This window comes from Bufo bufo, chromosome 6 (assembly GCF_905171765.1).
Source record: "Bufo bufo chromosome 6, aBufBuf1.1, whole genome shotgun sequence".
NCBI lineage: Eukaryota > Metazoa > Chordata > Amphibia > Anura > Bufonidae > Bufo > Bufo bufo.
This window is the reverse complement of record NC_053394.1, coordinates 387,054,813-387,082,046: the sequence shown is the minus strand read 5'-3', so window position 1 is coordinate 387,082,046 and position 27,234 is coordinate 387,054,813. Positions and strand designations below refer to the sequence as shown.

The 27,234-nt window shown below is 43.6% G+C and overlaps 1 protein-coding gene and 1 long non-coding RNA gene across 2 annotated transcripts in view; both read left to right on the top strand.

The window, feature by feature from the left end:
* The window catches only part of LOC121003515, a gene marked incomplete at its 5' end in the record, with an annotated part of 1,598,977 nt that overhangs the window by 11,794 nt on the left and 1,559,949 nt on the right, over window positions 1-27,234 (top strand).
* On the top strand, window positions 495-27,227 carry LOC121003579. Its single transcript, XR_005779520.1, has 3 exons — window positions 495-552; window positions 2,462-2,556; window positions 27,187-27,227. It is a non-coding gene; the product is annotated as an uncharacterized LOC121003579 (long non-coding RNA).

Here is a 27,234-nt window from a genome sequence, read left to right as displayed (position 1 = left end):
TCTCACCCTAGAGATCCTCTTCCGGCTTACTGGAGAGGTGAGAGATTCTGATGATGTCACATTACATCATCTTATCTATGTTACTAACAGATGGACATGACTGGAGAGGTGAGGGACTCTGGAGATGTATGGAGTGATAGTTATTACTGTGTCTCTCCATAACCAGGACTACACAGTAGTGAAGAAGACCTCTAGTGAGCGCTGTCAGGACCCTGTGTCTGAAGGATGGGGAAGAACCCTGAGTCTAATCACGGAGCCTCCACCTCACCCCCTGATACATGAGGAAATCAATAGAGAGAAGATCCTAGAACTCGCCAACAAGATGATTGAGCTGCTGACTGGAGAGGTGACACTGCTGGGAATGCTGGGACATTATACAGGAACGCTATGAAGGGATCTGGGTGATGACTGTATCATTGTGTTGTCAGGTTCCTATAAGGTGTCAGGATGTCACCGTCTATTTCTCCATGGAGGAGTGGGAGTATTTAGAAGGACACAAAGATCTGTACAAGGACGTCATGATGGAGGATCACCGACCCCTCACATCACCAGGTAATAGACAGGACTAAATACACACGTCCTCTCATTATCTGTATGTAAGGGATGAATTCAGTCACTGGATGTGTTTCCTACTGTTGGAAATTGGCCACAACAACACAAAACTTCTTGAAGCAACTTCTTCTTCAGAAGATTCTTTTGTTTAAGCCTCATTCACACATCAGTGTTTTGTCAGTGATTTCCATCAGTGATTGTGAGCCAAAACCAGGATTTGAGCCTCCACAGACATAAGGTATAGGGGAAACTCTGTACCTGTTCTGTGTTTAGAGTCTCACCTGGTTTTGGCTTAAAATTTCTGATGGAAATCTAAAGAGCAGCAAGACATCATTGAAGTCAATGTAAAATGTAGGCAGATTATGGCATAAGAGGTAAATGGAAGTGAATTACAGCCGTGGTAAAAGGCAGCGCTCTGTTATAAGTCCTGGACACCGTCCTTTATACCTCAGAGAACAAAGGGATAATTCATATTTTAATTCCAGTTTTCCGCAGTGTGTCGCTGTACGTAGACTTCAGTGGTTTACACACAGATTCCATCATTCCATCATTCTCATACGTAACCATAGATCTACACAAGTTACACCGACAACAACTTCTACTTGGATAAAAGTTCCTTATCACGATCTCTTGTTACATAAATAATTTGTTCCTGGGGCCTTCCATTAATCCTCTCCAATTCAAGTACCAATCTCCATTTTTCTCTCCAAAGAGCCCCATGGTCCATAAAGACAAGATCGGCTCTTTTATTTATCACCGGTCCAACACCAAGGATCGATCCTGATCATAAACATGTAAATGGTTTGTTTTAATAAAAATATACATTTATCTTGGCCAAGGCTTCCACTTCTAGTGCAAATATTATCTACTTTCTAAAGGTCACCATTCCATCCTAACATCTTTAATCGATTACTTAAAGGCCTCTATTTTCTCAGCAAATATAGTTAGTACTAAAAGTATTCACTTCAAAATGGTGATTAACCCTTTAGTTAAGCTCCTTTTTGAGGTGTAAACACAAGAAAGGTCCTTTACTATTCTGAAATAAGCCTAAATTAGACGTATTTCAGGCACAGATCTCGGTGCCATGGGGGGTGGCAGGTCTACAATTGTCGGCGTGGAGCGGGCGGGGAAGGGAACGGGATGGCAGGCCTGTCTCATTTACCATTTTCTACAAATGTTTCAGGTGTAGAAAAGGCTCTAAATGTAAGACAGCTTGGAAGATGTCTTACATATAGAACTGGTGCTGGAAGCCCTGAAGTTATGGAGAGGCCTGTGCCTAAGGCTCCATTCAGACGTCCGTAACGTGTTTTGCAGATCCACGGATCAGCGGATCCGCAAAACACGGACAGCGGCAATATGCGTTCTGCATTTTGCAGACCGCACATTACCGGCACTAATAGAATATACCTATTATTGTCCGCAATTACGGACAAGAATAGGACATGTTCTATTTTTTTCGGGAACGGAATTGCGGACCCGGAAGTCTGGGTCCGCAATTCCGTATCCGGGCAGCACATCGTTCTTCCTCATAGAAATGAATGAGCAAAATGCGGAACGAAATTGCAGACATGTGAATGGGGCCTAAAGCACAGGTCTTAATAAATGTGCCCCAAGATGTATACCTAAGACAACATGGCTGACCATCTGATCTAATCCTGATTTTGCAACACCTACAGCTAAGGAAGAGAGAACAACACCCGAGAGATGTCCCAGTCCTCTTCTTCCACAGGATAATTCAGAAGAACATAACAGTGTCCCACAGGATGGTCAGGTAGATGGAGATAAGGTCATCATGATGGAGGATCACCGGCCCCTCACATCAACAGGTAACAGACATGACTAAATACACACGTCCTCTCATTATCTGTATGTAAGGAATGAATTCAGTCACTGGATATGTTTCCTACAGATAAGGAAGAGAGAAGAACACCAGAGAGATGTCCCAGTCCTCTTCTTCCACAGGATGGTTCAGAAGAACATCACAATGTCCCACAGGATGATCAGGTAGATGGAGATAAGGTCTCATGAAATGTCCCCTATGATCTTTAGAAGGCTGTGAAGATCTTGTCTTCAGTCTTGTTTTATCCACCAGTATTATATGTTTTATCCTTGTACAATGAGAAAGATGGAGATGGCAGGATTACAGCTGACCATAGACATTTACATGTTGTTGGATCTTCTCACTGTTTTCTGCCTGTAAAGACTGTTAAGATGGCTTTCTCTGTCAACTGCTGCAGATCTTTTGTGGTTGCACAAGAGTTGCACAACAGTTTTCTGAGAGGTCTTAGGGCTCTTTCACGCTTGCGTTGTCCGGATCCGGCGTGTACTCCATTTGCCGGAATTACACGCCGGATCCGGAAAAACGCAAGTGAACTGAAAGCATTTGAAGACTGATCCGTCTTCAAAATGCGTTCAGTGTTACTATGGCAGCCAGGACGCTATTAAAGTCCTGGTTGCCATAGTAGTAGTGGGGAGCGGGGGAGCAGTATACTTACCGTCCGTGTGGCTCCAGAATGACGTCAGAGCGCCCCATGCGCATGGATGACGTGATCCATGTGATCACGTCACCCATGCGCGTGGGGCGCCCTGACGTCACTCTGGAGCGCCCAGGGAGCTGCACGGACGGTGAGTATACTGCTCCCCACTACACTTTACCATGGCTGCCAGGACTTTAGCGTCCCGGCAGCCATGGTAACCATTCAGAAAAAGCTAAACGTCGGATCCGGCAATGCGCCGAAACGACGTTTAGCTTAAGGCCGGATCCGGATTAATGCCTTTCAATGGGCATTAATTCCGGATCCGGCCTTGCGGCAAGTGTTCAGGATTTTTGGCCGGAGCAAAAAGCGCAGCATGGTGCGGTATTTTCTCCGGCCAAAAAACGTTCCGGTCCGGAACTGAAGACATCCTGATGCATCCTGAACGGATTTCTCTCTATTCAGAATGCATTAGGATAAAACTGATCAGGATTCTTCCGGCAAAGAGCCCCGACGACGGAACTCTATGCCGGAAGACAATAACGCAGGTGTGAAAGAGCCCTTAGACCGGGACCATGCAGTACTACAAATGGTCAACCAAAGTTGTGCCCGGTTTCTCAGCTTGAACATAAAAATCAGGAGATAAATGAATCATTATCTTCAATGGTTTTGTAGTCTAGGGTGCAGTCTCCTGGTGTCTCCTTACTGTCAGAATGGCAGTACCAAGATCATACCACGGATTCTATTTTAGCACATGTAGATGCAAATCATCCTTCTTAGGCCTCATGCACACGGCCGTTGTTTTGGTCCGCATCCGAGCCGCAGTTTTGCAATATTAAATGGTGGAATTGGAAAGCGCAACTTTTCCTACAAAAAACAAGCCCTCTTAAGGCTATATGAACGGAAAAATAAATAAGTTATGGCCCTAGGAAGGCATGGAGTGAAAAATGAAAGCAGAAAAACTGAAAATCCCAAGGTCCTCAAAGGGTTAAACACGTTGCATTATAGCACAAACATGTTACAGCAACAACACCAATTTTTTATCCATATTATTAAACACCTAGTTCAAAGTAGGGTTGTTTCGATACCAAAATTCTGATTCAGTTTCGAAACCATAAAAAAGTATTGCGATACTCGATACCATTCGATACCATGCAAAGAAAAATAAAACACCAAAAAGAGCCGCGTGCATTCCGCATTTTATGGAACGTCCGGCCCATAATCAAACAGTCCTATCCTATTTTTGGGGGGGACAAGGTGCCAAAAAAAAAGGCGAATCGCGCGTTTTTTCTTTTACTCCGTTCACCGCATAGGAGATTTTTTAAATATGTAATATGTATATTTATTTATTTATTTATTGTTTATATATTTTATATGTAAAATTGGGAAAGGGGGTGATTTATACTATATTTTGGTGTTTGTTTGTTTTTTACTTTTACTTTTTATTTAATAACTATTTCCCCCTCTTAGGGGCTAGAACCTGGGATCTTTTAATCCCTTGTCCTATTCACCCTAATAGAGCTCTATCAGGGTAAATAGGACCTCACACTTTCCCTGATGCCCTGTGCATAGTACACACAGCAGCAGGGAGCTTACCATGGAGGGCTTCAGTAGCATCCTGGCTGCCATGGTAACCGATCGGAGCCCCAGGATTACACTGCCGCCAATGAGAGGAAGTGAGGGGACTATGTGGCCACTGCCACTAATTATTTTAATACTGGGGATAATTAACGTTTAATACAAATACAGCCGGCAGCAGAAACACATTGCCGGCACCCGACCTATGACAGGGAGCTGCGATCAGCGGCAGTTAACCCCTCAGGTGCTGCAGATCGCAGCACCCTCTCAGAGGTCGGGTGCCGACAATGTGTTTCTGCTGCCTGTATTTGTAATGTATTAATTTAGACATTAGTTATCATTGGCGGCGCAGTGCGCCCTCCTCTCCTCTTCTCCTCTTCGTTCCCATTGGTGGCAGCAGCACAGGGGGGAGAGACTGCTTCCTTCTCCCCCTTCTGCTGAGGGAACATAGCCGCACTGAGAGCAGCGCGATGCATGTTCTCTGATACTGGGCTGTGCAGTACCACAGCCTAGTATCGATGAAAGGCAAATCCTGATACCCAAAACAACCCTAGTTCAAAGACATTTTACAACAAACGCTGCATTGTTATATTGTGTTAGTGGACATATTAGTACATCAGACTGTGTGTTTCAAAGACATTTTAGTACACAGTTTTCATTGTTTTACCACTGATATAGTTCTAAGACATTTCACTGCATTCTTCCCAAAGTAAATTGTCAATACCAGTGTGGAGTGTGTTTGTACAAGTGTAAAGACATTTAATTGTGCCACTGTCTTTAAATTACAAAAAACACACTTGCCATTTTGCTTGTACTGTTAAATAATCTGTCTGTACAAAACCCCTGACTTTTCATTTATAGGCCTCATAATAGAATGTCTGAGAAATGGAAGAGTGCAAAACGAAAGACCCATGCCTCGTCCTCCCAGAGTCAGAATGTATGTAGTACCAGCAGTATCAGTACTTGCCAGGAGTAGTAGTAGTTGGCCACAGTTCTCCCTGGCTCCTAATATTATTGAGGACACAGAGGATGGAATGGTTGACTGGATGGCTCAGCATTTAGACTACCAAGAGGAGGAGATTTGGGGGAGGAGGGGCACCCCATGCAGCTACAGGTGCCACTACTCCTACCACCACAAGCACAGCGCTTGTGGTGGTAGGAGTAGTGGCACCTGTAGCTGCACTGGTGGTGGTAGGGGCAGTGGTAGCAGCAGTGGAACTCAAGGCAAGTATAAAGCAGGTAATCTGGAGGGGGCTAGAAAGACCATGATGACATATCACATTTTTCATGGCGGGTAGGTTGAGGACTATTACAATTTGTGTTGGACAGGAACTGGATGCTAGATCAGGGTGCTGAGAAGAAGGTAACATCAGAGGAAGAGGATGGTGGCCGTGGCAGTAATACAGAATGAAGGCAACATACAGTTAGAACCTACTAAAACCTGCCAGGGCCAGATCTGCTTCTAGTATTGTCAGCTTGGGAACTGGTGATGCTGATGATACTGTGGTCGCAGGCTGAAAACGTGCCAGACCTAAAACAAGCTCTGCTGCAGCTAGCTGTATGTGGAGTGTGCATGTGACGATCCGGGTCTGGTTCAGAGTCTTTCATTGCAACTACTTGGGGTAATTGCAAGGCCGATATCGTAGTCAGGAGGAAGCCAATGGTCGATGCAAGAGATGGAGCGTCAGGTTTTAGCAGCAGAGCAGGAGAGACTTGCTTGATTACAGGCTGAGAGCACAATAATCTCACAAGGCAGAAAGTGCAAGGCTGGGCTTAAATAGAATGTTCAATCATGGAACAGGGTGGAGCAAACCAGGGAGGCGGGAACCAAAAAATAGCTCAATTGGAAGAGCTGTGGGACACAGGATCCTGACAGTAGTCCCTTCGTTTTCAGGATGGCCTCTGGACATCTTAGGAGCTGGTTTCTCTGGATGGCTGTCATGAAATGCCTTTGTAAGCCTAGGGGCGTGAACATTGTTTTCTGGTTCCCATGAATTCTCTTCTGGTCCATAACTCTTCCATTGCACCAGATATTGCACTTTACCTCTGAAGATTCTAGAGTCCAAAATTTTTTCAACAATGTATTCTTCCTCTCCTTGGACTTTTACTGGTGCAGGAGGCGGCTGATTTCTTCCTGGAAAGGGGTTTTCGTTAAATGGCTTGATCAATGACACGTGGAACACAGGGTGTATTTTCAGTTTGTTTGAGACGGAAGGCAACTTGATTAACTTGTTCAGAAATTTGGAAAGGTCTTATGAATTTTTGACCTAATTTTGGAGATTGAACATGTGTTTTCAGATTTCTAGTAGATAGCCAAATCTTATCACCAACTTTAAAGATGGGAGGAACTTTGTGATGTTTATCAGCTGCTTTCTTATAATCTTCTTGGGCTTCTTGTATCATCTCTATTAGTTTCTTCTGGTTTTCTCGCAATTTCGTTAGTCTGTGAGTAACAGCAGGAATAGGTGTACTAAGAGGAAGGTTAGGAATAAATACTAGATGTAAGCCAAAGTTCACAAAAAATGGACTTTGAGATGAAGCACTATGTTTAGAGTTGTTGTATGCAAATTCTGCTGTTGGTAAATGGTCCACCCAATCATCTTGAATGTAGGAAATAAAACAGTGGAGGTATTATTCCAGAGTTTGGTTTGTTCTTTCCGTCTGGCCATTGGGCTGAGGATGAAAAGCAGAAGACAAATTAAGTGTAACTCCTAAGGCTGTACAGAAGTTCTTCCAAAATCTTGATGTGAATTGAACACCTCTATCTGAAATTACATTGTCAGGAATTCCATGCAACCTAAATATCTCCTTAATCATTAATTCTGCAGTTTGTTCTGCAGTAGGAATTTTTCTAACTGGAATGAAATGGGGCATCTTTGTGAGTCGGTCCACAACAATAAGGATGGTAGTAATTTCTTTAGAAGGAGGAAGGTCTACAATAAAATTGATCCCCAGGGCCTGGATGGAACTGGAAGTGGTTGAAGAAGACCTAGATGAGGAGATCGCAGTGTCTTGTTTTCTGCACATGTTAAAAAGAAGGAAACATATTTTCTAACATCGTTCTTACAATTAGGCCACCAAAATGAACGAAGCAGTAGATCGTAAGTTTTCATGACTCCAAGATGCCCTTCCCTAGAAACGTGGACCAATTTGAGGACTTCAAGTCGAGCAGATTCAGGGACATATATTCTTTGTTCCTGCTTCCAAACCCCCTCTTTAAAAGAAAGGTCCACATCTCTGGAAGGATGGTTGAGAGAAGAGTTATTCTGGTATCCCTCTCTGAACATGGTTAAAAGTTCTTTAGAGTCCAGTATTCCTACAACTTTTTTGGAAGATAAAATAGTAGACTGTTTTAGATCCCTCAAGTGGTTCAGCAAGATTCCTGGACATAGCATCAGCCTTGCCATTTCTTGAACCCAGCTGATAAGAAATGATGAAATTAAATCTAGAGAAAAACCAGGCCCATCTTGCTTGTCTTGCAGACAGTCTCTTAGCTGTACGGATGAACTCTAAATTTTTGTGGTAAGTAGGGACAGTCACTGGATGATTAGCTCCTTTCAGAAGATGTCTCCATTCAGAGAAAGCAACTTTAATGGCCAACAGTTCTTTGTTTCCTATGTCATAATTTCTTTCTGCCGATGACATGGTATGAGAAAGAAAACCACAGCAGAGTCTGAGGCATCTACTTCAACCACAAAAGGCAATTCAGGATTTGGATGGATCAGTATGGGCGCAGAAGTAAAGAGAGTCTTTAACTGGTCAAAAGCAACTTGTGCCTCTGGAGTCCATGAAAATACTTGTTTTTTCTTTTGTAAGTAAGGTGATTGGTAAGATGATTTTAGAAAAGTCTTTTATGAATCTCCTGTAGAAATTTGCAAACCCTATAAATCGCTGAACATCTTTAAGATTTTTTGGAGTGGGCCAGTCTATTACATCTTTGATTTTACTACGGTCCATACTCAGTCCTTCTGGGGAGATGATATATCCAAGAAATTGGATTTTTATTTGTTCGATTTCACATTTCTCCAGTTTGATATAAAGATTATTATCCAGTAAACGTTCCAAGACTAACTGAACATGTCTGCGATGTTCCTCCAAGGTGTCTGAAAATATAAGGATGTCATCAAGGTACACGACAACAAATTGGTCTAAGAAGTCTCAAACACATCATTAACAAAATGTTGAAATGTTGCAGGAGTGTTAGCGAGGCCGAATGGCATAACTAGATATTCAAAATGTCCATATCTATTTCTAAAGGCAGTCTTCCACTCATCCCCTGGACAAATGCGTATGAGATTATAGGCCCCTCTTTTTTTTATTTTTTTTTATTTGTTTTATTAAACGAATGAAGTACACAAGTTATACAAAGTACACACGAAATAGCATGCACAACCAAAACAAGTCGTACTATGTCAAGATATGTTCACATTATAGTTATACAATGTTTATACATAATATTTGTATCATTTGTATTAGACAAGATCACAATCGCTGAGATATGGCAGCAAGAGAGTCAGTTAACAATCGAAGTGAGTACATGGACTGCGGAGAAGAGCATCACATTTCCCATATTTTTGAAAACTTGGATGCACAACCCCTATTCTTTTATACTATATTTTCATATGGAATAACAGTGTTCACCAGTGTCTTCCATTGATTTAGCGAAGGACTTCTCCCCCATCCATCTAATTGCAACAGCTTTGCGGGCCAAAAATAAGATTTCTCTCAAGAATATTCAGACATAATGGTCACAGGATTCTTCGTCAATAATACCAAAAAGACAGAATTTAAGAGTCATAGGGATTGTATGTCATAGGAGATCAGAGAGAAAATCTGTGACACTTATCCAAAACATCTGAATGTGTGGGCATGCCCACATTAGGTGCCAAAAGTCAGCTCCCTCCACGGAACACCTATGGCATCTAAAATGCTATAGTGTACCGATTTTAAATAGGCGTAAAGGAGAGAGATAACCTTGATGTATTATACAAAGCTGTATGAATTTATTATTTATAGTTGGAGATACCAATACGTCCAATATGTCCTCAGTATCCTCGTCAGTGAGATCTAGTATCAACGTCTTCCATTTGGAGACAATATTTAATGGGTTGTATTTAAGTTTACCATTCAGGAGATGGGTATATAGTGCGGAGATTAATCCTTTGGGGCCTTGAGAGCGGATCACACCAATCATGGGGAAATTGGTAATAGCAACTTAGTTGGTTCCATAATGTGATTGCAGGGCATGTCGAATTTGTAGGTATTTATGGAAGGAGGTTCGAGGCAGATCATGTCTAGTACTCAGGGTGTCAAAGGTGCAGAAAATGTTATCATTATAAACATCCCCCAATATGCAGACATTATGCTGCTTCCAGAATTGGATTCCAGGTAAGGATAGCAAGCAAGGGAGCATATGGTTATCCCATAAAGGAGTGTCAGAAATGTAGCCTTCAAAGTTATGCAGATTTTTGCAAGCTTTCCATATTTGTATACCTAGCTTATGTAATGGTAACAGTTGTTCAGGAAAAAGACGTGGCTGTTCAAGAACAGGCCACAATGTTTTTATATTCAGAAATACAGCCAAATATTGCTCTGTTCTGGCCATCCGGTGTCACCCATGCCCTCAGGTACCGCAACTGTTCTGCCAGATAGTAGATATATAAATCCGGTAAGGACATACCCCCAAGAACCTCTCGGACGACATAGGTTGTCTAAGGAAAGTTGCCTATTGGGTCCCCAGATAAATGGCGACAGCATAGAATTGAACTGTAGAAAAACCTTTTTAGGAATGATGAAGGGAGCGTGCTCCAGTATATATAGGAACTTACGTAATACAATTAGCTTAATTAAATTGATACGACCTGATACCGAAAGCAGTAAGCCTCCCCATAGCTTAAACTTATCTCTGCTATAGTCCAAAAGAGGCCAAATGTTAGAGGCATGGAAGGTATCTGCATCTTTGGTAATGGTAATACCTAGATACTTAAAACTGGACACTACAGGTAGTTCTCCATTGAGGTGTGTGGTATCCATAGTGTATAACGGAAAAAGTACTGATTTGGACCAGTTGATTTTTAGACCAGAAAAATGACTAAACTCCTCAATTAGTCATACGGCCCTGGGAAGAGTGATTTCTACCTCTGACATAAAGAGGACCATGTTGTCTGCATATAACCCCGCTCTGTCTTGCCCCAGCCCCACACCTTTAAAGATCGTGTCACTTCTAATACATATAGCTAGAGGTTCTATGGCTAGGGCGAAGAGTAGGGGGAGAGCGGGCACCCCTGCCGAGTTCCCCTGCCTAGTCTAAAACTGTCTGAGCACAGGCCATTCACCAAGATGTTAGATTTCGGGTGTTTGTATAAAATGGAGACCCATTTAATGAAGTTAAAGCTGAGAGCCGCCAATAGATACGGCCATTCCACCGAGTCGAAGGCTTTGGCCGTATCTAAAGAAGCCACAGCCCATTTTTGTTTCCTAGACAGGCCTATCTGAGTAATCACCTGGACCCTCCTAATATTATCGGAAGTAGATCTGCGAGGTAGAAACCCAGATTGATCCGGGTGGACTGATGAATTTTCCCAATCGTAACGCTAGTATTTTGGCCAATATTTTATAGTCGAGATTTAGCAGAGATATTGGCCTATAAGAGCCTCAATCAGTGGGGTCTTTCCCTGGCTTCAACAAGATCACAATGGTGGCCTCATACAAGGATGGTGGTAGACTACCTAGTAAAAAGGACTCAGTATACGTAACAGAGGCGGAGTCAGAGAAGCAGTATATTTGGAGTATATTTCCAATGGTAACCCATCCGGGCCGGCTGATTTTCCCTTCGCTAGAAGAGATATGGCATCTATAATTTCCTGGGTAGTAATTTGGGCTTCTAATAGGTCCCTCGATTCCTGCGATAGCTTGGGGATCTCTATATCTGCCAGATAGGCCAGAACTTCCTCTGAAGTATTCTCCGCCCTAGCTGTGTATAATTCCTGATAAAATTCTCGAAATCTATGAGTAATAGCATCAGGTTCTGTTAATAAACTTTTGTCTACAGCCCTGATACGGAGCACCACAGGAGAAGCCTGATTCTGCCAAACTATGTGAGCCAAAAGTTTGCTAGATTGGTTTCCCAGCTCAAAATAGGATTGTCTGATAAAAAATACCGTAACTTACGTTGGGCTTTCTCTTTCAAAAGGTTCAGGTATTGACTCCCTTTCAGAAGCCAATTCTGCTTATTCTGGTCTGTAGGGTCATTAACATACAGCCTCTCTAACCTAGAGCAGTCAGATGCCAGTTGTTCTTCTAATCTAGCCGAGGCTAGATTATGCTTTTAACGTATCCCACATCATCAAGGGGTCGGCATAGTCAACATGGCCCTCTAGGAATATTGTCAGTTGATCTGGTATACGATCAGTGGGGGTGAATAGGGTAAGCCAAAAGGGATGTATTTTCATTGAGTGACCATCCTTCCTGGAACCAGACAGAAAAGTCAAGTACAATGGTGAATGATCAGAAACTCCTCTTCCTCCATATTCAATCTGAAAATTAGTAGAGCAAAGAGCACAATTCCCCGTGGCATAATCTATCCGAGAGAGAATGTTATGACTGGCAGAATGACAAGAGTATGTCTCACCATTAGGGTATTTAAGGCGCCATAAGTCCGTCCACCCGATCTCGTCCATTAATTTGGCTAGCGGAGAGTCAGACAAATGAGGGCCATCGCCCCCCCCTCCCCGGGATGAAACCTATCAAGGAGGCTAGACACAGTCATATTGTAATCTCCCATACACAACACTCTAGCCGTTGGATATGAGGCAGCAAAGCTTATGGCTTGATGGATAATTTGTAGAGAGGAAGGGGGAGGTATATACACGCCAATAAGCACATATAAGATACAGTGACTGTATGCCGCCACCAATATATACCGTCCAGCAAGATCTACCTGCAATTTCTCAAGTTACCAACGTAAAGATTTGTGCACCAATAAGGATACACCCCGGGACATATTGGTATGACATGAATGTTGTGCCCATTTTATCCAGGGTTTTCGGAGCCTTTTGGTGGTCTCTGCAGTCAGATGGGTCTCCTGTAAGCACAGGATGTGTGGATTGAATTTTCTAACCACTGAGAACACCATGGCACGTTTCCTGACACTCCCCAAACCCCGTATATTCCATGACATCACACGTATGTCAGCCATCTTAGCAAATATGACCAATTATCTCGGATCCAGCCTAGAAATATGAGTATCAATACCCCACAGTACCACTCGGTACCATCCCAGCGACCTCTGTTGCATAGCAAGACCATAGTACAGAACAGTTAACATATAAACATCAAACCTACAATAATGCAGTATAGGTGACCTTGGATCTAGACCGAGACTCGGCAGGTATCTCAATGTTCCCTACTAAAAGCAAAAACAGTGTTGGTGTTCCTGTGGTTAGTAATAGAACAGGGTGTGCTAATGGTAGAATTTTACCAGTCGCACTTAACTAAACATATATGACCAATGAACACACACACCCCGACCTCTGAACTTCAAAATGAGCACTATGTAGGAGCACAACCTAGGCAGATAAAAGGCGGTAAAGTCCTCGAGTGAGAGGGTAATAACCAATAAGGTGATCCCATTAAAGCACATCGAAGACAGCGTAGGAACGTGGCGTGGCAGTTCAGCAGGAGAATACAGACCAAGATGGTGATGAAGTGGCAGGAAAGACAAGTAAGAGGATAGAAGGAGATAATGACAGCAAGTATAAGACACGAGGGCAGGAGGTAAATGAGAGAGAATCCCAGAAGGGGCAAGTAACTGCAATATAGAGACAGAAGATTACAGAGAAGTAAGTCCCAGTAATGTGACCGGAGACCTTGATACAGCATAGACTTCTCACAATAGGGCCGTGGACAATGTCTATTCTGGTAGAAGTCTTCATCTTGGGGCCCTAGCAGGATGGTTTTTGCTGTCTAGCCAGTTGACGGCCTCCCCTGGTGAGTTGAAAAACTTGCTGCTTTCTCCATCCGTTATTCTCATCCGCGCTGGGTACGCAATGGAGTAAGGTGTATTCAGATCACGGAGGCACTTTTTCACTGCGGTGAATGTAGCCCTGCGCTTTTGTAACTCCGCAGAGAAATCCGGGAAAAGCATAATCGTGTCATTTTTGAAGCATAGGTTTTGCTTGCGTCGAGCCAGCTGGAGGATAAGGTCTCTATCGGTGGAATTCAGCAGACGGGCCAGCATCGGTCGCGGAGGAGCTCCCGGTGGTAGTGGTTTGGCAGGGACTCTGTGTGCCCTCTCCACAATGAAGGCAGATGAGAAGCCAGCATCAGGGAAGGTGGAAGTGAGCCACGTAATAAAAGCACAGGGATCAGTACCTTCTGCCCGTTCTGGTAATCCTACTATGTGCAAGTTATTGCGGTGTGTACGATTCTCATAGTCGTCACATTTCTGTTGCCAGAACTCCACTTTCTTTTCCAGTTTAGATATTTGGGCAGGGATAGGGTTAACCCGGTCCTCTATGTCAGATAATCTTTGTTCAGATTCCCTGATGCGTTCCTGCATATTCTGCATATCAGCTCTTAGAAGGCCTATGTCCACCTTCACCTCCTCCAACTTCCCCGACAAAGAGGAGCGGCAGGTCTCAATAGCCTGCGACAGCTGGTCTGTAACTTGTTTGAGCAAGGGTTCGGTATCCTGAGCCGTGTCCTCCGCCGCAGGCTGTGGCTCACTTGAGGTGGATGAAGCGCGCAAATGCGCTCCCGCCCCACCGCCATCTTGACCATCTGAGCGGGCAAACTCCCGGAGCTTCTCAGCCGCCGATAAGGCCTTGTTTCGGGACATTTTCGGAGCTCGGGGTCTTCCCGATCCCTTCCCCGCCGGCACAGAAATGTTGGCGATCGGTAACGGTCAGGATAATATAGAAGTTAGGGAATGAGGTCCGGAGCTCTGCTAAACGCGTCCGCTCATATCCGCTTCTGGCCTGGCCCCCCCCCCTAAGATTATAGGCCCCTCTTAAATCTAGTTTGGTAAAAATATTAGCAGAACGAAGTCTTTCCAGCAACTCGGGAATCAGGGAAAGAGCGTAATGATTTTCAATAGTTATCCTATTTAGTTGTCAATGCATGGTCTCAAGGTTGAGTCTTTCTTTTCTACAAAGAACAAATGTGCCCCAGCTGGGAATGAGGAAGGTCGAATGACCCTTTTCCTTTAAATTTTCATCAAAGTACTCTCTGAGCACTTTTAATTCTGGTTCAGAGAGATTGTAAATTCTGCCAAAAAGAAATAGTAGCTCCAGGAAGCAACTCGATGGGACAATCGTAAGGACTATGAGGAGGTAGTTGATCAGCTTTTTTCTTGCTGCAGACATCACTAAACTGTTGATATTGAGGTGGCAATTTATCATAACTCTGATGAGGAATTTTGGAAACTTTTATTTGTTTTTGAAAGGAGGAATTTATATGACAATTGTCCTTGCAGTATTCAGAAGGGAATGTAACAGACCTTGATTCCCAGTTGATTATGGATAGCAAACCACGGAATTCCTAAAATAACTGGAAACTTGAGAGAAGAAATCAAATGAAAACTAATAGTTTCATGATCAGGTTCAATACAGATTCCAAGTTGTCTCGTAAGTTACAGGTCCAGATGATAAAGGTGATCCATCAACAGTTTCCATATTAATTGGCACGGATTTTGTTCTACGCGCAATGTTATTATCAAGCGCAAATTGTAAGTCCATAAAATTTCCCCCTGCCTCTGAATCTAACATGGCAGAGCATTGCAGTTTATGGTTCCCAATTATGACCTGTATCAGAATGAGAAAATGAGAAGATGATGAATACATTTTGTTTTTGTTTTGGGTTACAGATGAGGTGGTCTGCATAATTGAATCCGGCAGTTCTGAAAGTTCAAAATTGCTATCTGCCTTAGCACTAGTGCAAGCTATAGACCTTTGAAACCTGTTGGGACAGTTAATGGCATAATGTCCTGAGCCCCCACAATAGAGGCATAGATTTTCTGTATGGCGCCTCTTTTTCTTCTCCGCACTAAGAGGTTTTCGGATGACATCAATTTGCATAGGTTCAGTTAAGGATTCATTCTTTTGCTGTGTGTTTAATGCTGAGTGACTGAAGGAGTAGGTGGGTCTGTTTCCAAATATCCACAGTCTCTCTTTACTACATTCAGTAAGTCTCTGATCAATTCGGATGCACAGTTGAATAAAATCCTCCAAATTATCAGGAGCCTCAACTCTGGCAAGCTCATCCTATACTATCTCTGATAACCCTCGTTGAAATTGACTCTTTTGGGCTGCTGGATTCCATGTGGTGTCAGCTACCCAACGACGAAATTCCGATGTGTATTCAGCAACTGAGTAACGTCCTTGTAGAAGATTATGCAATTTGGTCTCAGCTGTAGCACAAATATTAGGGTCATCAAAAACTTGATCCATAGCACTGATAAAGCTATCTAAATCATTGAGGAGGGCACAGTTCTTTTCCACAAAGGGGAGGCCCCTGCAAGAGCTTAATCTGTCAGAAGATTGATGATAAATAGCACTTTTTTCCTGTCACTAGTAAAAGGAGCTGGTTGCATTTGAAAGTATATGCGGCATTGATTAAGTAATCCTCGGTAATAGTGACGATCCCCACTGAACTTTGATGGCAGAGGCATACGGGTATTAAAATCTGAACCTGAGTTGTGCACATCCAGAAGCTGTCTCTGCAGCTCAATTATTTCTTGTTGTTGATCCAGCACCAGGGTTTGTAACTTAGAATTTTTTTTCTTGGTAAGTAAAACCAAATTCTTGAAGCTCAGCCACTTGTTGCCTCAAGGTGGTCACAACAGACTCCATTTTTGGGCGAGATTATTCTGTAACGGTCCGGGTCTGGTTCGGAGTCTTTTATTGCAACTACTTGGGGTAATTGCAAGGCCGATATCCTAGTCGGGAGTAAGCCAATGGTCGATGCACGCGATGGAGCATCAGTATTAGAGGAATAGGCAAATACCGTAGTCAGGAGGAAGCCAATGGTCAATGCACGAGATGGAGCGTCAGGTTTTAGCAGCAGAGCAGGAGAGACTTTCTTGATTACAGGCTGACAGCACAATAATCTCGCAAGGCAGGAAGTGCAAGGCTGGGCTTAAATAGGATGTTCAATCATGGAACAGGGTGGAGCAAACCAAGGAGGCGGGAGCACAGGAGCTGTCCAGGAGACAGAATAGCTCAGTTGGAAGAGCTGTCACCTGGGACACAGGAGTCCCTGGGTTTGAATCCTGACAGTGCAAGTATCTCCTGTCTGGCAGTTTTTCTCCACGGTGCTGGAAAACAAAAGCAATGCCCTGTGCAAGATCTGCCAGATTACAATAAGCCATGGGAGTGACAGAGGTGTCTGCCAGCTACCACAACAAGAGATTCCTCCTTCTCCCGGTCTCCTTTGTGGCAGCCAGGCGGCATCCACGTTACTGGTTACTGCTTCTCCTGCTCAGACTATGCCTATTCCTATTCTGTCCCACCATCCGCTATCGATAATGGAATGTGTGGTCAAGAAACAACTCTGCTTGCACAAGTTGCTGGTGGTGCAGTCTCTGTGGTACCACTTTGTGGATTCTGTTGCCTTTAGGGGGCTAATAGCATGTGCTCAGCCTCTAGCTGGGATTTTTTCAAAAAAGCCATCCCTGTGACCGTGAATGTAGGCCACTCCTTGCAATTCTAGCTGTGCAGCAAGGTGCACACAATGGACACCTGGAGCAACGGTTATGGACTGGCCTATGGTTCATGCCTTTCACAGCCCATTAGATCAATGTTTTTTGCAGCGAGGCAGCACTGTAGCAAAAAGGCCAGGTCCTATTGACACCTTCACGTGTGTCCCGACACCAGGCACTTATGGGCCTCCTCCATGGATATCCTCCTGTTCCAAACAGAAGCAGGGCAGAACATCGCACCCACTCCCCCTTCTTCCTATCATGTGAAGCATTGCCATGCCGTTTTAGAGCTGATCTCCCTGGGTGATAGTAGCCACATAGCCAAATACTTTCTAAAGAGCATCAAGCAGCAAACAACCTCGCTGGCTGTCTCCTCACCTAACTCCAACTGGGCAAGGTGGTCAGAGACAATTGCAGGAACATTGTGGCTGCTTTGTGATTGGGAGAAATAACACATGCTCCCTGAATGATGCATGCGATAAATCTAGTCGTGCAGCGTTCGTTAAAAAAAAGTACAGTGACTTTTGGAAGGTGCTAATAATAGTAATAATAATCATATAATATAATCGTAATCAGTTCGCACTTCTCCTGTCCTTTTACTATAAACAGTGATAAGTAGAGTGTTCTAGTGGTGATAAATAATCAGTTCTCACCTCTCCTGTGTTCTCTGCTGTCCTTTTGGTATAAACACTGATAAGCAGGGAGTTGTAGTGATTAGTGTTAAGCAAATTTAAGTAAAACTAATTGACTTTGATCTAAATTTTAGGAGGAATTCAATTTGCCACAAATCCAAATTTTCTCTCGCTTCGTGGTAGCAAATCGTTTTTTTTTTTTTTCTAAAATTGAAGCTACACATGTTACAAAGAAAAAATAAGAAGCCCAGGAATGCAGTATGACCCATAATGCTGTGCAGCCAGCTAATCAGCAGATAGCCACCTCTGTGATGTGACTGTCCTATAAAAGCCTCATCCTGTCCTGTCTCCACTATTTTATTGTGAACTGAGCATATGGAGAAACGTGACAAGTGCTAGGGAAAGTGTTTAACAAAGCTTTTAATTGTAGAATCTTGGATAGGGACAGTGTAGGGAGATCGTAGAGAGAGTTTTCACACACTGTAGGGAGAGCATAGGGGGACTGCAGGGACAGTGCAATCTCTTTGTAATCACCCTGTGCATCTTGTTCCACTGCTGTCAACAGGCGGTCTAATATATAGGCAAATTTACTTAGTTCATCTGCTGCACCATTTATTCTTAATGTGTTCTGTTATACATAGACATACTGTGCATTAGACTCAGTGTCAACAGGCCGTCTAATATAAAGGCATGTTTATATAGTTCATCTGCTGCGCCATATATACATAATCTGTCCTGTTATACCTTACATAGACTTACTGTGCATCCAACAGTCTCAACGGCTTTGTTTATCTAGTACACTTGCAGCACCATTCATACTTAATCTGCTACATTACTGATTCAGTTACTGTACCCTATGACCAACAGACAGTTGCCTGGGCAACGGACAGTGGCAAAAATATTGCTGTAGCCGGCATAAGTAGCAGCAGAAGGGGTGGTGGTAGCAGCTGCAGCAACAGGCCACAGCTACCCTTCAGCAGTCATGTTTTGACAAACAATCCAGCTGTACTGGAATGGTTGACTCACTCTTCAATATCATCTCGGCTGACAACAGATACACGAAGCCAGGAATAGGTGGGTTCCTCTGTCACCACACTTAGTTGGCATGGCCAAGGAACAACCTCTGTACCCTCGCCTGTCCTGCAACTGTCTCTTTTTTTTGCTGCTCTTTCTGCTCGGGAAGTAATGCAAGCCGCCGGCCGTCACTTTTCAGCAAGGACAAGATTAGTGAAAGCTACAGGCCACCACAGACTTGGAGGAGAGGTCCACTGCATCCTACAATAGGCGTCCAACTAGCAAAGGTGACAGTTGGGTGGGAGCATGGGTTGTGAGCTGTCAGGGACATGGCCATGAGACTGGTGAGGGTGACATAAGTGACGAACAGACATTAGTGGATGATGATGTAGCCTATCGCATGTGGGAGCCGGTTGAAGAGGGGACCTTATGAGCATCAAGGTGTGAGGGTGGCAGCAGGCCTGTGAGAAAGCAGCAGGGTGCCAACGTGCCGATGAGCCTGCAGGGTGGAAGCAGTGGGAGAGATCTGGAAAAAAACACGCCTGGGGTAGATTGCCTGCTACACGGGAGTCTACCTTTTAGGAAACAACTAGTGGTGCGGGGGTTCATAAAGATAGCGGCAGGCAGTTAGCACGGAGTGTTGGGGGTAAAATGCCATACTGGCAATGTGGGAATTTGCTGGAGGATGTTAGCGTGGTGGTATGCAGGATATGTGAGCAGAAGGTGAAGCACGGTCATGGTGCTTATGTTGCCACCTTGGCCCTGCGTCAACAAATGGAACGTCAACCATAAAGTGGCCTGGGAAAAACATGGCACTAATGTAGTGGTACAGCCTGATGCAGGAACCACTGCATCTCCCGGTGACCCTCACGCCTTCTCCGGCAGCCAGGGATCCTCAACTTCAGCAGAAAGAACCTGTCATTCCTTCCTTTCGTCTATTGCTCCTCCTCCAATGGCGCAGAAGCTTAACTGGCACCTGGCTAAGTTTCTGGTACTACAGTTCCATATGGTGGGCTCTAAACATTTCAAACAACTGATAGCTTGTGCCCACCCAAGATGTCATTACATCTCTAAAAAATCTGTACCAGTCCTGCATGCGTATGTAGAGCAGAAAGTAGGCCACTCCTTGAGCCTGTCAGTGTCTGGTACAGTTCACGTAAGGGCTGACGTTTGGAGCTGTAACTATGGTCAAGGACAATATATGTCCCACTGAGCAAATGTGGTTCCGGCCCAGGCACACCAGCAACTTTGCCAGGTGATGACAATGCTGCCTCTGTGTTGTATTCGTGGGATTTCTGCGCCAATGTCCTCTTCTGCCTTCTCATCTTTAACCTTGTCCTCGGCCTCCACTGTAGGCACAGTTCGTAGTGGTCCTCCAGCCTACCACCACCTGACTTTGTTGTGCAGTTCTGTAGTCACACTGGGGAGGAACTCAACCAAGAAATTGAATCTAAGCTGTCTTCTCGCCAACTGGAGATAAGAACCATGGTCACCGATAACGGGAAGAACATTCTGTCTGCACAGCGTCGGGGAGGACTGACCCATGCACCCTGCCCTGGCGCACGTCTTCAATCTCATTGTCACACAGTTCCTCATATCTTACACTGAACTGCAAGAGCTGTTACAAATGTCCAGAAACTGTGCATGCGCTTTAGCCACTCTTACTGCGCAAAACACGCCCTCCTTGAGCTGCAAAGTCAGAATTTTATTCCCCTACATCGCCTCATATGCAACGTTTCCACACGTTGGAACTCTACCCTCTACATGTTGGCATGTTGGACCGACTGTATGAGCAGAGGAAACCCATGACCGATTTCTAGATGAGGCAGATGGACAAGACTACTCCGCGGTGTAACTTTGACCTTAGACAGTGGCAGCTCATGCGTGACACCTGCCGTTTTCTCAGGCCCTTGGAGGAGGCTACTTTATTTGTCAGTCGCCAGGACTAAGGGATGAATAAGGTCATTCCACTCCTTTACATCCTGGAGGAGATGCTGATATATCTGACTAGCTAGGGGACATAAGATGTGGCGTCTACCACTCACAGCCACCTGTGCCCTGTGGAGGCTGAACTAGCACAGAATAAGGAAGAGCACATAAACACCCAGGAATTCTATACATAACTAGGTGGTTTATCTGCCCAAGAAACAGGAGAGGAGCATGAGGAGCTAGAGGGCAACAACAAAGAGAATGCAGATGACTCCAACAGACCATGGCAGTATGCAGTGCAGATGGAGGCAGGGAGTCCCTTTCACAAATGGGCAGGTGCATGCTGAGTTACTTGCATAGTGACAGCCGCATTATCACCATTTGGGATGACTACTGGCTCTTCACAATGTGGCGTTTTTTTACACCTTCTGAGAGAGATGAAAAACTCAACTGCTATTGAGACTTCCTTTGTAGTTGTTTGGTTGCTGCCTACGCGTGCCATCGCCCATCCTTGTAAAGGTCTAAATGGGGGGACCCTCTGAGCTCAGGCTCCACTACCATGACTCGTGGAGTGGGGTGGCAGGAACAGCACCAGCTCCATCAGTAGCAACATAAGTCTTGAGTCTCTAATGAGCACTTTTCTTCACCCACCTACTGAAGAAACCACCCAGCAGCAGGACATGGAGCAGAACCGAAACCACAGGTGGTAGCATACTTGAAGTGCACCCTGTCACCCCAGATCGATGATCCCCTGAACTACTGGGCAGCTAAAATTGAATTGTAGTCACAACTGGAGAAGTTTGCCCTGGGCAAACTTTTCTGCCTACACAGTAATATGGCATCAGAGGGAGTGTTTAGTGCAACGGATGGCATAGTTACCCCAAAGAGAACTCCCCTTTCAACACAAAATGTAGAGAGATTAACCTTTCTAAAGATGAATCAGGTGGATCATTTATTTAGACCAGCATTTTAGACGTCAGACTTAATAACTCCTTGACCTTGTGGTGGATCTGCCGAAGTTATATAGAGGCACCGGCCTCTACATAACTTCAGCGCATCCACCATCAGTCTAAATTTAAGCCAGCTTCATAAAACAGGCGTCGAAAATTATAAATGAGACGGACCTATCGGCTTGTCTCCACCCATGCCAAGCCCCCTTTTTTAGACTTTTGAACAAAAATATCCACGGCACTCTTCAAATTTTGCTTAAGAATATATGTATTTTATTTTGTTAATATTTGCCAATATTTGCCAATACCAACTTTGATCATCACATAGAAAAATCAGGGCCAACGTTTCGGTCCACCCAGGACCTTGATCACGGCCTATAAAAATACAAGTAAATATATGGTATAAATAAAATATTGGGTCACAATAAACAAAGTACTGGCTTTAGGTAATAAGTCCTAAATCAATGAATGCACAGTTTAGTCAAAAATAAAGGGTTGATACCAAACTTAATGGATTATACATGAAGGATATCCATGGAATTCTCAAAGCACTTCACACAATATACTGATATAACAGAGTAGCCTAATGGGCATCTCCATATGAATAGCAAGACAAATAGAGAACCTTTGAAAAATCTAATGTGGAACCATGAAAAAATGATGACCACCATTACACCCAAACAAACAATATCTTCTTAAACAAGATCATGATAATAATACATAAACATACCTTATCCTGAGTAAGTAGTGTACGCTCGTTGGTGGCATAGAGAAAACTGGCTGGAAGACGCCAGTTATATCGCGTCTGCCTCGTGTCTTCCGGCGTGTGACGTCATTGACATGCGCCTGGTTAGCTGTGGGACGCAAGCCGTTCCTATGAGATAAATGCGCCTGCGCACCGAATTTATGTCGTCATTGCCTCTAAGTACTTAGAATAAGAGCAGCGTTTATCTCTATGCCCTCATGGAGCTTTAGTTAGTCACCATCCCAATCAAATAAAGAAAATATATCACGATAAGGTATGTGGCGGAGGGGTCTATCTATGGAATATATTAACAAATAGCCCAAAAGGCATCGCCATATAGTCCATAGAATTATTATATATGTCATATTGTATGAATAATAACTGGCCCTATATATATTAGTATATTAATTACAAAATTGAAAATAATCCAATTAGTAAGGTTATAATGTTAATAGTAAAAAAATTATTGAATCATACCTATACCTGTAAATCAGCGTGTCTAGATAAGAGAAAAATAGAGATAAAGAGTCAGAAAAGGTAAGATTCAAATATAACAGTTATCTGATGTGATATCTGATTTCACAGAGAAAATATATGAACAAAACAACATTAATTATACATAGGTGACCAATTAATATAGTCTGACTATAGTGCAAATAATGTGGAAATAGGCGCTAAAACAAAATAATAATGTCTTTATGAAATGTACGGTTAAAAAAGAGGGTATCACCCGTCAGTGTAACAGTCAACACTGACTAGTACTAGGTATGTGAGAAAGCAATAATGTCTGCCAAACAGCGCCACCATCTGGGACACCAGAACAGTCTCACAAACTAACCAACACGTGAGAGGGCTCAATGCACCACAGGGTACAAGGTGTGTAACCCTGGGTGAGGACTATATCAAGGGGATGTCTGGTATGGGGGATACACCAAACACCACTCCAAACAGCGAGAGCCGGCGCGCAGACTCTCACTGCACTAATAATCAAAGGTGCAGGACTATGGCAGAGCATAAACCATCACTCCAGAGTGGATTTGCGGAGCAAGGATTGCCCTGACATACCCCTAAGTGGTAACAGCTCAATGCGTTTCCATGCATTGGAGATGCATTTCGTCAGGAGCTATGTGCACCAAACTTAGAGCGGAGCCCAAAGCCTCAGTTATGGTTTTATTAACCGAGGTAGTGGACGAACAGACAGCAATAGAAATACCTGCCTAACACCGCATTCCTCTAGTGTGAGGTGCGGAGCTGTAACTAACAGACTACTGTCCTGCCTGAGCTAGCAGCCTCTAGGTTGAGGCGCTGCATGCTAGTATGCATGTGAATCGGCGCTGTGATGGCCGCAAAGCGGCCCACCGAACGCCGAACTTTACAGGGTGAAGCCCCGCCCTGCTAGACACGCCTCCGTCACCCAGCCACTCCGGCCAGGAGGCGCGGTGCAAGGTAAACCAATGGCTGACAGAAGGAGGAACTCGGTGGGTCTCAGGGAAAGCGCAGAAGCGCCGCATTTATATGTAAGGGAATTAACAAGGCGGCTTTAAATACAGTTACCGCAGCATGGACACCTTTATTAGTATACAGTGGAACTATAGTCTGACTATAGTGACAATTCCAATCACAATAATAATTCGAATTCGCGATTTAGTCCGTGTGGGAATAATGTTTTAAGCTCATAGATCCAGAAGGACTCCTTTTTTTGTAATAAATGTTTACGGTTGCCACCTCTCCTGGGCATAGGGACATGATCTATGACCTGAAATTGCAGCTGGCTAATATTATGTTGCAACTGGAGGAAATGATATGGTATTGGAAGTTCTGCTTTTTTACATCTAATATCAGATTTATGCTTCGAAATCCTGTCGCGAATACATTGTGAGGTTTCACCTATATATGCCAGGCCACAAGGGCATTTAATCATATAGACTACATATGATGATGTACACGTATAATAGCCCCTAATACTATAGGTTTTCCCTGAATGAGGATGTGTAAACATATTACCTTTTTTGACATGAGTACATTGGGCACAATTTAAACATGGAAATGTGCCATTTTTTTGGGGAGCTAATTTAGTCTGAATGAATCTAGGTTTATACGAACCTACATCGGCACGTACTAGGGAATCCCTCAAATTTCGGGGACGTTTGTAACACATTCTCATGGGACGTGAAAATTCAGAAATATCTGGATAAAATTTGTTCAATAAAGGCCAGTGCTTCTGGATGATTTGATGTATCCTGGGAATAAATGGATGGTAAGTAGTAATAAAAGGTACGCGAGGGGGGGAAAGAGACTTAGTGGATATTGTAGTGGTCTCTACTGTCTTCTTCAGTTCCATATTAAGAAGCGATTGAGGATATCCCCGCTCTTTGAATCTTTGAGACATTTCCTGTAGGCAAATCTTCCTGATATCGGGGTCACTCACGATTCTGTTGACCCTGGTAAATTGTGATTTTGGTAAAGAATTTTTTGTATTACGAGGATGGTTGCTTGAAAAAAGAAGAAGAGTATTTCTGTGTCGGTCTTCGGTTTTGTGTAAAGATCTACTGTTAGTCTGCCATCAACATTTTTGATTATTGAAGTATCCAAAAAATGAATAGTGGATTCACTGATAGTGACGGTAAAGTGTAGATCTGGTATAGTATTATTTAAAATTTGGAAGAATTGGTCAAAAGAATCGCGAGTGCCTTCCCAAATCAGGAAGATATCGTCAATGAATCGACGCCAAATTTTACAGTGCTGTTGAAACAGTGGGTTGGAATATACATATAATGTCTCAAAGTTTGCCATATAGGCATTAGCATAAGGAGGGGCTACATTAGCCCCCATTGCTGTACCTTTACGCTGGATGTAGTAACTATCTCCAAACATGAAACATTATATGTCGCGCTTTGCGGACAAGAATAGGCATTTATATTGCCGGGCGCCCGTTCCGTTCCGCAAATTGCAGAAGGCAACATGGGCGGCTTCGGTTTTTTTGCGGATCCGCGGTTTGCAGACCGCAAAAAACGGAACGGTCGTGTGCATGAGGCCTAATAGTGACGCACAGTCATTTTTTCATCACTACTTTATTGTATCGTATATGTATTGTATCCATGTCCTTATTTTGTTCCACTAAAGAGTTATTAGGACACTTGCAGGGGCACGCAGAATTTTTTTTCTTTTTTTTCTTTTCTGATGGATGCTGTATAGGGACGAGTGAACCCGAACTTTACAGGTTCTGGTTCGGCGTCCGGGCAGTAGAGGAATCCCGTTATGGATTCCATTATAACATTATATAATGGAATTCTATGACGGAATGCAGTCTATGACCAAGCATAACAATTTTGTGTGGTTTCAGTTATGCAGGACTTCATAACGAAACCAGACGGATCTGTTATACTTGGCCATAGACTTTTATTATGACCGATCAAAACAGAATGCCTCTTAAAGCCTTCCGTTTTGTTTTCCGTCATAGAATTCCATTATATACCATTCTAACGGAATTCATAACAGGATTCCTCCACTGCCCGAATAAGTTCAGGTTCGCTCATCCCTAATGATGTATGCTTTTTTTTTTTTTTCTTGGTTTTGCTAAGGGTCAGTTAGGACTGCTGGTGGCCTGCACAATGATGTGCACAGCCATATACGTGACCTGCCTGTCATACTGACGCACAGTAACTGTTTAGCTACCAGAAAGGACTAGCTATCCATGTTTCTGCAATTCACAGTGATGTGCACCAGGATACATTCTCCCTAAAATGTAATTGAAGGCTGGGATATACCTGATTTACTGCACTTTGTGACTAATTTATTTGTAACAAATCAAATTTTGGGGCAAAACACGACGAAGCAACCAAATATAATTTTTTGAAAATTTTGCTCATCACAAGTAGTGATAATAATCAGTTCTCACCGCTCCTGTGTTCTCCCCTGTCCCTTATACTGCGTACAGTATCTTCATGCCTGCAGTCATCCCAAAACTTCTAGCTAGAACAGGAAGACAGAATTAAAGGGTTTGTTCAGGAATAAGTAACTTTTCACATGTGCCCGCAGCCTCTACTATGGAAAGAGTCCTACGTACCTGCTACCCTCAGCTCTGGTTATGTGTGCCAGCTCCTGTGTGTCCATCTTCCAGTAAATGTTTGCTCCCTCGCCGGCACAGGCATGGTCACCTGCTTTACTGCAGCCAATGACTGGCTTTAGTGGTGATGTGTTTCTTGTGGACATGTTACCCCTGAATCCAGTCATTGGCTGCAGCAGAGCAGATGATTATGCCCATTCCTAGGAGGTAAATAAGCCACGGATTGAAAGAACTTTGTCTTACCGGCTTCACAGCCCTGGGACGGGCAGCAAGGGCAACAGGTGCACAAACAATGTAATGTTATATACACACAATGTAATGTTATATACACACAATGCAATGTTAGGGATGGAATATAAGGGCTTCTCTCCCTGCATTGCAAACTGGTTGGAATAACGAATCAGATTGGATTTATACAGGAGACCTGCAGATATTTGGGTCAGAAAACTCCTGCTGTCTGGTCGTTTTTGGTCGTCTTTTCAGGTCATATAAAACCTTCCACACGACTTCTCCAACCGTCTGATGACTTCTACAATATTTCTTTCACAGCTGGTGAATCCGGGTGAAGATCTGAACAATATTAATCCTACAGAGACA